Source organism: Anser brachyrhynchus, assembly GCF_964034855.1.
Source record: "Anser brachyrhynchus genome assembly, chromosome: 1".
In the NCBI taxonomy this organism is placed as follows: domain Eukaryota; kingdom Metazoa; phylum Chordata; class Aves; order Anseriformes; family Anatidae; genus Anser; species Anser brachyrhynchus.
In genome coordinates this window covers 139,660,208-139,670,557 of record NC_137694.1, presented here as the reverse complement: position 1 = coordinate 139,670,557, position 10,350 = coordinate 139,660,208, and positions in this window count along the sequence as shown.

Sequence of the window (10,350 nt, the reverse complement as noted above, 5' to 3'; positions counted from 1 at the left end):
CAGTTTGAATTTGTATATCTGCCAGGTTTGCACTCATTTGGCGAGAGGCTTCCTCATTTGGGATTAATTTTAAGACTCTTTTAAAAAGTGTCTCTACTTGTGATGAAACATTTTGCTGTGTGTGAATAAGATGTATAAAATCTCATTTTAAAGGCCAAATTCATCTCTGGTGTAACTTCTGGGGAATTCCCACGATACATTGAAATCTTCCTCGTTTGGATGATCACAGCTCAAGGAGCCTGAATACTCCTTCAATTTGATCCCTGTGCATTTTGCACAGAGTGCCAGTCATCCATTGGTTTTCTGATGTGTTCGTATATATAGAGAGATGAGGTAGTCACAGATCATTTTCATTTTAGTCTCAGCCAGAAAGAAAACTCTACTGATGAAGTGAATGTGACATATAGCTTAACTATTCACACGTAAGAATAATATATGCTTTACAACTTATATAAATACATATAAAATAGTAAAACTTCCTTTTTTTTTCTTTCTTTCTCCAAAATAAACATATTAAGAAATTAACTGGTGAAAGAAGTTTCCTGCAGTGTAAAGCTGTTATATTTATTATAACTAAGTCATCTATCTGCCTTTTTGAACACAATAAATAGCCAGCAACAAAACAAAATAGAAAACAAAAATCCAAAACCAAGCCCTGAACTGCTCATGTGAGCTGATAATATCATTCAGGACTAAAGGTTCCTTTTGTCTTCCATGTGATACTAAAAAACTCTTAGACTGATAAAATCAGCAAGGACAGGGCAATTGTCATTGCTCATTTTATGACCTCGGGCATTGCTCCAGTGCCTCAGACTGCCTTGGCACCATTAGTCCCTAGACTGCTTCTGCTGATCTTAAAGAGGCTTTTGTTGGTAATCAGTACAGACTCTGGAATCCCAGGACACCACTGCTAGTTATGCTGAGCTAAAATCATAAGGAGTGCAAGCAATAACAAGCACCAAGGCCCATGCTGACCCTTAGCAGCTGTTTATATGCAATCATAAGTGAGCAAATGACTTTCCAAATGAAAAGGCATGTTTTTGGAACTGATAATAAATCAATCTTTAAAGAACGAGAAATACTTATTAGTTTTATTCTCTGCTAGGCTGTAAAAAAAAAAACAAATAAGAACCCCCGCCTTAGAGCCAGACGGCTTTCACATATATAGGGAGATTTAAAGGGGTTGTACATCAAAAGGGAGCATTTTTAATAGTGCTCACATGACAGAAGAACACTACCGCACTTCTGAAAGTGATACACTCCAGCTTAATGAAAGGTAACTTTCAGAAAACCAGCTACATTCCCATCAGATCTCTGGTAATTAGTAAAAATAAAACATATATATACTTAACAGGGAAAAGGAATAATAAGCAACACAATTCTGGTAGTGTGAATTTCAGTATCACGGATAATGTGGTAAGGCGGTTCTTACTTCAAAAAGTTTGAAGGTAATTAATAACAGGGGAGACTTTTACAGATGCAGGCGAGAAAAGGCATCAGCGTCCTGTGTGAAGGGGGGAAGTGCTGCCCCAGCAGCTCTGCTCCATGCTCCTCAGGGCAGCCTTGGTGGGAAGTCCGTGCCCATGCCCGGCCCCAGCGGCACGGGTGCTGGTAGGGCCACCACCTCTTCCCCCAGCTGATGTGCTGAGGACACTCTGGTGGCAGAGGAGCTGGGGGACGCTCACCTGTACCAGCCTGATGGACGACCTGCTGAGACCCTATATCTCTACAAATGTAAAGAAGTAACTTTTCTCTCTCCCTTCGTACTAGCAGTGTATATCAACAGAGTTTACATGGAACAGACTGAAGGCAGGATTTATCTGGATGAATTAGGGGTTTACATCTGAGCTGGCCAGATTTTCTAAGAACAGTGTGTCTCATCCTCAAGAGGACCTGTAAAACAGTTTAAATGATCTACACCACAGCAATACAGTCTTTCTGCAGACCTTGAACAGAGCTGACAATGACTGTTCCAGGTATAGATGTCTGTATGGCAGACACCTTAAGCTCGGGTAAAACAAAACCTCCAAGAACCATCTTCATGTATTCCTTTTGTTGGTTATGAATCCCAGGTCAAGAAAAGGTTGGGAATATTGAAGCAGGATGAGCAATATCATGTTTGTAGCTGTGGTGTTTTTTGAACTTTTGCAGAGGACTACCACACCCCTCTGATGTTTTCTTCATAGCATAGTGACTGCTGCAAGATTGACACAATGTAATATTAATAGAAGAAATCTGGTTTGAATTCTCTTAAAGTCAACATCGTTGTAAATCTAATAAATACTTGGATATTGACTTGCTAGTCACCATCTGCAGAATTTAAAAATCTGAAGCTCATTTTAGTCTTATAATTAATAAACAAAAGCCCTCAGACTTAAAAAATCTCAAAGACATCATTAGCTACACGGTATTTTTATGGTGCTATCCCTAAAAGGATATTAAAGTGCTTTGAAAGTGGGCTGATCCCTCAATATAATGTTGCAAGAGGAAAGTTTTTTTATTGCCATTCAAAACAGAAATGGAAGAAATTACTGAGATATATAGGCCAAACTTTGAACAACAAGCATTGAAATGCTTAGCTGTGTGCTAAGGAGCATTCTCATGTTGATTGTAAGACACAAGGGAGAAGGTGAGAGATGCATTACAGTAGTAGCAGTGCATAAACGGTAGCCTAGTTTGTAGGTCCTTCCTCAGGGAAAAGCACACACGGCCCATGCTGCAGCTGAAGTCACTCTGGACATGTACAAACTACTTTAGGGTTGGATTAGCAAGTGTTTTCTGAAGGTCATTTAGAATTTAGAATAGAATAGAATAGAATAGAATAGAATAGAATAGAATAGAATAGAATAGAATAGAATAGAATAGAATAGAATAGAATAGAATAGAATAGAATAGAACAATTCAGTTTGAAGGGACCTTTGGAGAGCATCTAGTCCAATTGCCTGACTACTTCAAGGCTAACCAAAAGTTAAAGCATATTAATGAAGGCATTGTCCAAATATCTCTTTGAAGACTGACAGGCATGGGGCATCAACCGCCTTGCTGGGAAGCCTGTTCCAGTGTTTGACCTCTGTCATGGTAAAGAAATGTTCCTTGTATTTAGTCTGAACAGCTGGCACAGCTTTGTGCTGTTCCTTCACATCCTGTCCTCAGTTACCAGGGAGAAGAGACCAACACCTCCCTCTCCACTTCCTATTCTTTTTAGGAAAGCAGCCTTGAAAGCACAAATTGTGCTTGGCTGAGGTGGCTGATGAGGGGAAGAGGTAAGATGGAGGCAGGGAGCACCACTGGAGACTCCGGTGGAGTCAGCCAGGTGGTTGGACACATTTGCTTTTTTTCCTGGCACAATTTGCTGTGGGCACTGTCAGGTGCCCAGTAACAATTAGGATATGCTAATTGCTGAATGAAGTATGCTAATGATCAGATGAAGCAGATGCTAATAAGATTGGCAGGGGTACAGTTACCCTGACAGCTGAGTAGCAAAATAATGTTTTGAGCAAAAAAACACTAAGAAGGTGAGGGTATGGGGAGGTGCCCAACTAACCTCTCTGAAGGCCTTTGTTCCCAAGAGCGAGATTGTAATTTACTGGTACGTGCATAGGCGGTGCTTGTGCTGCTCTCTATGGTAACCTAAATCTGATCTGGAGTCTGCCAGCAGAATAATGTATTGTCTCTGACAGGGATAAGCTGCCCTTATCTGCCCAGTGTGACTGGCCAAAAAAGGAAAGTCAGACATGTGGTAGCTGTAGGAATATCTGGTTTTACCATGAAATCATCCAGTAAACACAATGCCATGTGGCTCATTCCAACTGTTGGTACTATGTGTAACTGAGGCATGCCAGCACCTGGAGGGACTCTCCAGCATAAAAAATATGACCTTTCCAGATATTTATGGACAGTGAGAATGAAGGCTCCTGCTGGTGGCCAAGGGCAGATTTGATAAATAGAAGCAGGTAAGGCAAATGAGAGGTAGTGTCATTTAACTTTGATGTTACCAATTGGTATTTTCTTCATTAAAAATAAATAAATAAATAAATAAAAATCCCATCTAACCAAAGAGTGTGAGCCTTGACAGTTTATCTGTGTGTGTATTTAAAAAAAAGAAAAGAACATTTTTTACTTTTGCTATTTTTCTTCATTTTGTGGAGTTAACTGCAAAATTAAAGATTTACTGGGGGACCTGTGAAATAAGACCATTTCTTAGGATCATTGAGGATTCAGAAGACTGCCATTGGGGTTCATGTTCTAAGTCTCTCTTACCCCTTAAAAAGGCATCTGCATCTTATGCTTTACTGAATTTCTGATCACAGTTTCTAATTCCGCCTCCAGAAATTTCTAAGGTCTTAACAAAGCATGTAATGCTTGGTTAGATCGTTCAAGCAGAACATAAAATTTTTCAGAAGTGCATGCACATACTTCTGCCTAGTCCCAGAACCACCCAGGTCCTCTGCAAACTTATCTTTCTGACTGGAGAGGTCCCCAGAACACAGAATTTTGTCTTTCTACATGTTTAGACCTGTCTTACCCTCATCAGGCTTATCAGCTAATATCATGCATCTATTTCAGCCCAATCAGCAGCCAGAAACTGGCATTTCCACCCCTCAGTTCCCTTGAGCACTTGACCTGTCAGCTACCTTACAGCTCTCTTGGAGTGAGCTTTTAACACAAGGCAGTGGGAGCTCCAGCTTTCTTTTCAAAACCAGCTGGAAAAGGAAATGGTACAGGTCTGATTTTGAAATAGTGTTTAAGTGAGAACCAACAAAATTGGATTAACCTTGTCCTCTGCCTCTGGGAACATCTACTTCTCAGAAAAATACCCCAATCACCACATTATGCAGCTGGAGAAAGCAATCACCTTCCCATGGCTTGAACAAAATTTTCACTCCACAAGTGAGAGGGTATATGTTTGTGCTGAAGTATTAGAGAGCTTCTCTGGAGAGAAAGAAACACCAGCATGTGCTGCAATACCCATGTGTGACCTTTACGGCAGGCTCCCCATAGGATTCTGTAGATATGCTCATTCATTCTGCATCCCACCCCTGGAGTCAGGGCCTAAAAATTAAACACTGTGATGCCAAAAAAGCCATTACTGGTTTTGGCCTCAAATATTTTAACAGTACAAGATCTGTTGCAAGTGGATATGGCTTTGGCCCGGAAATTTCCTTAGCTGTTTTAAAATCTCACCTTTTGGGATGGAGTAGCATTTATATTCCTTGCATGTTTCCCTCTGGGTTTCATACTCAGTTTTAAGCTATTCCTGGTGAGGACTATGAATTGATAAATGTTTGTGAAGTGCTTAGGGTGTTGATCATCGAAGGACCAGCACTATCAGGTACTGAATCTGAAAGGACTAGTGGATGACTTGCAGCCTCCTCTCAGCTGAGGAGTTAAGAGACTTTTGCAAGATATGTAAGATTGCTTATGGTCCAGGGGCAGTGACAAATTCAGTGGTGTAAGCAGTGGGATTGCAGAATATGTATCTTATTTATATTTTTCAAGGTGATTTTCGTTCAGCTACTAATGTTTTTCCCTGTTTTACCTCTATTTTTCTCGTAGAAATCAAGCAGCAGTGAAACTGCTCTCTGGGTACTGCCAGAGGATGACATAAAGTTAGGGTCTAGCTGAAGTATATATAAGAATTGAGTAGTTGAGTGCTAATAAAAATATTAGCAATTAAAATATGCATCCCTGTCACTAGGACCTTGCCCTTGAACAGTATGTTTCTTTCTGGGAAGTTGTGTAAGGGTAGTTAGTTTAAGTGGTAATGGATAATGAATGACCTGTGAATTGTAATAATGCATTTAGCTGGCACATGTTGGGTACAGGCTCACTATCCGTGTGTGAGAGGTGTTGTGGGGTGGCTTTGGAGTGGAGGAGGAGCTGAGCATTCAGCTTTAATGCACTCATACTGGGACTGAGACCAGACTGCCCACACAGTTTGCCGCTGTCTTCTGTGACAAAACTGGTACCAGAAATGGTGCCAGGAGGTGCACCTTTCCTTTTTCAGACATCGAGCTTCCTTGCCGTCTTTGCCAGTTGTGCTTATGAGCATGGACACTGAGGGAGACCAAGGAAAGGCTAAACAACCTTCAGGAAGTTCTGAGCAAAGTGAAAAAGAATATAATCTGTGTAAGTTACTTTATATTATGTTAGGTTTCTTTATTCCAATTCTTCATTTTATGTAGGTGTTGATCACTGTTCTCTACTGCATTCAGCTATGATCTTTTCCTCGCAAAGAAATGAACTAAGTGAATGAGCTCGAAGAAGAATTTTAAAATATTAAAAGCTGTCCTTCACCTCACATCTAACTCTTATGTTAGTTGTTTACATACATAATTTAATAACTTGCAGTTTTTTATATATATTATTCTGACAGTTGTAAATGAAACTGGATTCAGGAAAAATATGCTGGTACATGGAAACTGAAAATACACATTTACATTGGTAAGGCACTAGTGTATATTTTGGAGGGTTTATATTACCCCTCATTGTGGTTAGTGGTTAGTATGACTATCATGTTTTTGCAGTATTACGTATCCGAGAAAATGTAATTTTTTCTATTCCTTTTAAAATCAAATTACAATGTGACATTCAATAAAATATCTTTTGTGCAGCTAATAAAAATGAGATCCCATCTCACTGCTTTGACAAATAAACCACACAAGTCAAAATACTGCCTCTGATACAGTTTATAGCTAAGCTTTCATGTCAGCCTTTCCTATAAAAAAGCCCCATTATTTATTAATAGCCTTCTATGTCTTAAAAGTTTCTTTTTCTTGTGTGGAGAAAAAATCATTTGCCTTTTAATGGGGTGTCAGATTTGTTTTCCAAACCTTCTAAAAGGTTATCGTTGTTACATATGGACAAGTGCTTTTTTCAGAATCAATGTAAACTCTGTTACCAGGGTAATTTACTGCAGTCCCCTGGTAGCTGTACGGAAAACTTAATTTCACCATTTTGCAAAGTGGAGGGGTGGGACTCTTTCCTTGTGGTTAACTATTTGCACATGGAGTGAAAAGAAAATGCATGCTTCTAGCACATACTAAATAACTGATGGGCTCTTACCCTCTGTTTGAGTTCAGGGCACACTGGCAGTCTGGCAGGGTTCATGGCATAGAAGGATGACTGAGCCAATTAGATATACCATAAAACCTTTTGGCAATTAACTCCCAACTAGCCAAAAGATTCAGGCTAATGCTAACAGTGGATAATAAAAACTTGTTAAATTTCCATCTATTACAACCCCCCTGCCCCCCGCCAATATATGAGCCACATTTTTGATGACAGAGAAACCTGTACTGAGGGAAGAATATTATACGAAAGATCCAGAGGTGTCAGATTTGAGTCTGTCTTGCAGTTTGAGTTAAGAAATGACATGAGACACCAGCAAATATCAAATTCAGACTTGTGCATTTAATTAGAGTTTGCATTAGCAGCTGCAGTACTTTATTTCAAAAAAGGCAATATTAGAAGTGTTTTTCCTCTAATAAACACTACTTAAAAACAAACAAACAAAAACAAAACAGAAATGACTGAGAAATACTTATGATCTGAACAATGTTTTAATATAAAATTAATGTATTTTTATTAGTGATTTCTGATCCCTTTCCTAATTCCCTAGTATCATTGAGGGTGTTGGCTACATCTATAGTCCCCCGTGAAGAGTGTGTTCTACAACAGTCATTGGACCTTCAAATGGAGTGATTTGTGATCTCTATGTCCACATGGGTGGCTGTTCACATGACTGAAGACTTTTCTCCATAACCATGCTGTGCTTAAGAGAAAGCAAGCTGGTTATCACTGTTACTGAACCAGCCTGAGTCATGGAGGACTCTAGACTTTCTGAATTCCATAGCTTGCATTCATTTTGCACTGGGGAGGGACACAAAGTGCAGGGAAACTTGTGTTCATGCAGCATCAGTGGATCCTGGATGAACTTTCCCATGGCATGCTGTGCAGACCCCATCTGAGGAGAGGTTCCTCCTTCCTCCTATACTGTGGTGTTTATGTAACAAACAAAACCATATCTACAAAATCTATCTTTCTCCTGAGAGTTAGGAATGTCATAATACCCACTAGCACACAACACAGGCCAGCACAGGCACTGCAGATGATTCCCACTTTACAATGGGTGCTCCTGCTAACATACAGGCTCTCCATCCCTAAGTATGAGGTCCAGCAGAGCAGACATAGCTGCCCACACTAGTTCCTCAAATACGTCTTCAGCATGGCTGCCAATACAGCCCTAAATTACTAAATCTGCTTGGTGAGTCTCCAAAAATCCCTGCAATGGAGGCTGAGTCACTCTCTTAATATTAGCTTGGAAATGTATAAAACTCAAACCCTAAATTCACTGACTCTTGTGAAAAGATCGACTATTCACAACAAACCAAAGTTTCTAGTCATCAAAATGCAAAGTCAAATCCATGAGACAAGAATCACTGATATTATTTTGAAAGACCAGTAGTTTTTAAACCATTTATGATTTTGAAAGCCCAGCTCATTATTTTTGAAAACTCTGGGCTGGTAATATTCTTCCAGTGTTGCTATGTGTAAATATGAATGGAGAACCACAAAATAGTCTGCTGAAAGTTTTGGAATATCAAATTTTCAGTCTTCATGTGGAAAAGAGTCAGCAGGACTCTGGAAAGCTAAGCCACATGCTGATAAAAGATCCCCAGACTCTCCTGGACAAAGGTTTAGTGGTCAGATCAGCTCCTCTGAGATGAAGGAAACTCTGACATAATGCTTTTCCTTGTTTAGATCAAGAACGTGCTTCCTTCATCAAGATCAGAGACCAAGAGCCTTCACCTCACACATCTGAACTTACTCATCAGTAAACTGTTTTATATCCTGGCAGAAATCTGATGAGAAATTCTAGCCTGAATCTGTGAAGCTTTTCCCGATGAAAGTTTCATTGTAACTAGCATGATAACTCAGAGACTTCTATCTATCAGCCTTCTAATAAGATAAGTAGAGAAAAAAAAATCAAATCTGAGCACCTTAATTAATTGCATGATGGATGCCAGTTTAAGAATGAGATTATGTAGCATCAGTTGCCTGTGATAACAAGGGGCTGAATTCAGTGACCCACTGTGTCATATGGCACGAATTATATGAAGAGTTCTCCTATAAAAAGCTTTCAGAAAGTTGTAATTTTCATATTAAAGGTTTTGTCAGAGTGTCCTGGACTATCTCCAAATGGTTTATGCTGGGAGTGGGATACAACATCCTTGGCACCTGCCTAGCTGTGCTCTCAGTAGAATTACCATCCACTTATATGCTGAGAGAGTCTGAAAAAAACTGCTCATATTGATTTCTCAGCATGCTCAGTCTGCATCTCTTTTCCTTCAGAAAATCCTAAACATAAGGTGAATGTCTGTGTTTAGTGACTTTGGAGCTTTGATTTCCAAGTTTCAGGGCTTTACAGGAACATATTTTGGAAAGGGAAGACCTCTTTGTGGCCTACAGCTTTCTCATCAGGGGAGCGGAGGCGAAGGTGCTGAACTCTTCTCTCTGGTGACAGTGATAGGACCTGAGGGAACTGCATGGAGCTGCCACAGTGGAGGTTCAAGTTGGTTATGAGGAAAAGGTTCTTCACTGGGAGGATGGTCAGGCACTGGGACAGGCTCCCCAGGGCAGCGGTCAAAGCATCCAGCCTGCCAGAATACAAGAAGTGTTTGGACAACACTCTCAGACACATAGTCTGATTTTTAGGTGGTTCTGTGTGGAGCCAGGAGCTGGACTTGATGGTCCTTGTGGGTCCCTTCCAACCTGGGATATTCTGTGATTCTGTGATTTACAAGAATATATTTCAGAAACATTTTTTCTCTTCCATCTGCATACCCATGTATTTGGGAGACATGACTACAGCTTATTTCTTAGTGCCACTGACTGAAGAAGGAAAGGATATTCTGCATCTTATTCATTCAGCTCATCTCTAGTAATTTGAATTTGGGGGACTTTTTCTCCCAGAATAAAACTACATACGACATAATGTAGAGCAGAGGTATTCAATGGAGTTAAAACTAATCAAGGTAGTCTACTTGAATCAGCGTAGATACAGCAGAGCAGAACTTGAGCTAGGTGCATTCACAGTTTGACTTCCCTTGGTCTAGCTCATATAGAGACATCCCAATCATAGAACATCCCAAGTTGGAAGGGACCCACAATGATCATTGAGTCCAACTCCTGGCACCACACAGGTCTACCCAAAAATTCAGACCACATGACTAAGAGCACAGTTCAAATGCTTCTTAAACTCTGACAGGCTTGGTGCCATGACTACATCGCTGGGGAGCCAGTGCTTGACCACCCTCTTGGTGAAGAACCTCTTCCTGATACCCAGCC